The following is a 3,402-nucleotide window of genomic DNA, read 5'->3' as shown; positions in this document are numbered from 1 at the left end:
AGTATGGCGAAGATTGCGATGCTACGTTTGCTCCAGTCGCTAAACAGACCACGTTCAGAGCTTTGTTAGCTGTAGCTGCTGTACAAAAGATGAATGTCAGACATTTGGATATAAAAACTGCCTTTTTAAATGGTGAGATTGAGGAGGACTTATACATGACTCAACCTGAAGGTTATGTAAAAGGGGGTGAAGAGAATCTTGTTTGCAAACTACAAAAATCCCTTTATGGTCTTAAGCAATCAGCAAGAGCATGGAATACCAAGATGAATAAGGTCTTGTTGGAAGAAGGTTTTAAAAGAGGTCAAGCGGATCCATGCTTATACACAAAATATACAGATGGAAAGTGGATGTATAATCTCTTATATGTGGACGATGTGATTGTAGTTCATCAGGAAGACGCAGAAATTGGAAAAATGGCTGAAATTCTGAACCAGCATTTTGAAACGAAAGACCTTGGAAATGTGATATATTATCTAGAAATCCAAATCCAGAGAGAGGAAGATGGAAGTTTTCTTCTAAACCAAAGTGCAAAAATTAATTTGATTCTGAATCAGTTTGGAATGTCAGATGCCAAAGGTATATCAACCCCAATGGAACAATCCTACCTGAAGCTGGAAGGAGAAGATGACCTGTTGCCAAACAATGAGACATATCGTCAGGCAGTGGGGGCACTTCTATACATATCAACTATGACTCAATCAGTTATCACAACAACAGTTGGAATCCTTTGCAGATATGTGGAAAAACCGCGCCAAGGAGACTGGAATTCTGTTAAGAGACTTCTGCGATATATAAAAGAAACGCAAAATGTGAATTTAAAGCTGTCTGCAACGAGAGATCTAGAACTCACCGGCTACGTAGATGCAGATTGGGCTGGTGATTCGCATGATCGTAAATCCACAAGCAGATACTTGTTTAAAGTTGGAGAAAGTTTAATCTCCTGGTCTAGTAGGAAACAAGTGTCTGTTGCCTTGTCATCTACAGAAGCGGAGTATGTGTCCGCAGCCTTTGCAAGCCAGGAGGTCATTTGGCTAAGACAATTGATGGATGATCTTGGCACACCGTCAACTCAGCCGACGGTGATTTATGAGGACAACCAAGGATGCATTAAACTTGCATGCAGTGAAAAGATCAGTGCTAGAACCAAGCACATTGACATCAGACATCATCATTTACGTGATTTGATAGATCATGGCATAATTCAGTTGTCTATTGTGAAACTGTTAAGATGGCAGCTGACATTATGACAAAGCCATTGCCACGAGCCAGGTTCCAAGAATTGAGAACCACACTGGGACTAAAAGGATAAGTAGTTGTTGAGTGGGGGTGTTGGAATAATGCATATTGATCTGTATGTATTGCAACAACTACTACTGTACTGTTTTATATATTGTGCATATTGGGAGATTGTTAACAAAGTTCAGTGACAAAAAAAAACAAAACAGACAGGATGCCCCCTCCTGCTCTTCCCTTCTTGTTGTTGTAATGCTCCCATGCTGCAAGCCACAGCAGATACCAGACTGATCACATTTCATGCTGTAAGCTGTTCAACCTGGATATGAATAAATCTACATTCTGTGTTGCTGACTCTGAATGTTACGCTGATTAATCCGCTGCTAACAAAGATCTTCCTCACTGGCTTAATCCATGTCAAAGGCAAGAAAAAGCTTATGTCTCCACTGGTGAATAGCGTCTTGACCTCAGGCCATTTTTATTTTATTCTTCAAAACACTTGGGATGTGTGTGTAAGTAGTGCTTTTACATGTGTATTGTGTGGAGTTTGTGTAAATGGTACTATTTATTATAAAAGTAGAGAAGAAAGAAGTAGAGAAAAATGTTAAAAAAATTACAAGAAACTCTTAGAAGAAAAAAAATTAAAAGAAAAATTAGTAAATGTAAAAATAAAAGCTTGTATAAAACAATAGTGACATTCTCTAATGCCCTACCTTTAAAGTTGCTTGGCGCTAACCTTTTTTTTTGCAAAAGAAAAATGGATGTTACTAACAATGCGATGTAAACTCCCCTACTGCACTACCTATCAGTGTGACGTGCTCTAATCTACTACGCTACCTCGCTACCTATAAATCTACTTTGTACTATTTTTTTCTAAGACGAAATCAGACGTCACTAACAGTGTGACGTCCACTACTCTAATATACCACCTCGCTACTAATAAACTATCTATGAAACGACACTGTACTAACTACTATAATTTTTTTTTCTAAAACAAAATTACAAGTCACTTACACTGTGATGTTCATTACTCTAATATGCTGCCTAGCTACTAATAAAGCTCCTCTGTACGAAGTACTATTTTTTTTGTAAAAATAAATCAGATGTTACTTAGACTATGACGTCCGCTACTAGCTAAAAAAAAATAAAAAGTCCCTTGGCGCACTGTCTAATCAGCAGCGATACTGATACGGCCACTGGAAGAGCACAAATGCTCAGCACAGGATGCCACACACACACACACACACACACACACACACACACACACACACACACACACACACGGAAAAAGCACAAAAAAGTGCAGAAAAAATACAGTTGGGAGTGGGCAAGATTGGAGAGGGGGATTGTGGGGGTAGGGTGGGACTGGACATTGATTGGGGAATTCGGCTTCTGCTGTGATCACTGCTCAGTCACGCAGCAGCCAGCACACCACACACAGCACAGCAGGAGATTGCAGTACCTTAGATCGTAGGAGTAGGAAACAGATTGAAGGAGGATCACACTGGCCAAATTCTATCTCTCATGTACACAGAGGGGTTCTACAATCACTCTGCACGCCAACTCTGATATAGAGATGGCGTGCAGAGTGGGGATCATTATTTTAAATTAACCCCTTTGGCAGTGATTGATCAAGAACTACTGTTCATCCAATCAGTGCCAAAGGGGTTAATCAGGAGAGGTGACATCATGATCCCGCTACCCATTGTGACTGCTATGATTGGTGCTGTCTTGTTTTTTTTTTTTCAACTTTATTATCACATCGGCTCAGTACGGGTCACTGACGTCACAGGAACTTTTTTCCTTTCACCCGCATTGTAGCCTGGATAGCCAGAAGTGACGTGCTCGTGCCAGCCAGTGTGAGCAGACGCAGCTGTAGCTTACTACTTAAAGGGGACAAAGCGTGGGAGCGCTACCCAGATTACCTACTCTCTAAGACCACACAGGCATTACACATCACAAGGCGACATATTGAGTAAGACTGGTGAACGGTCGACACGTCTTAGTCGCTTTATCACGTTTTTTCCTTCTCTGCTCTATGAACATTATATGTGAACATATAAATAAATTTCTTCTTGGCATCACTTTAAGGATAGAGTGTGCGGTGAATTTTCTTCATTTTTGATCCGGGGTCCTAAGGGTCCATTGCACTGGCAACTCACTATTGAA

General features: G+C 40.5%; 1 pseudogene; it reads left to right on the top strand.

Moving 5' to 3' along the window:
• Window positions 1-560: 560 nt before the first annotated feature.
• LOC141055728 (uncharacterized) lies at window positions 561-1,185 on the top strand (annotated as a pseudogene).
• The last annotated feature ends 2,217 nt before the right edge of the window (window positions 1,186-3,402 follow it).

Source organism: Dendrobates tinctorius, unplaced genomic scaffold (assembly GCF_039654945.1).
Source record: "Dendrobates tinctorius isolate UK_male_01 unplaced genomic scaffold, ASM3965494v1 ptg000191l, whole genome shotgun sequence".
NCBI lineage: Eukaryota > Metazoa > Chordata > Amphibia > Anura > Dendrobatidae > Dendrobates > Dendrobates tinctorius.
Note: the sequence above shows the minus strand (reverse complement) of the source record. Positions and strands in the feature narration are given on the sequence as shown.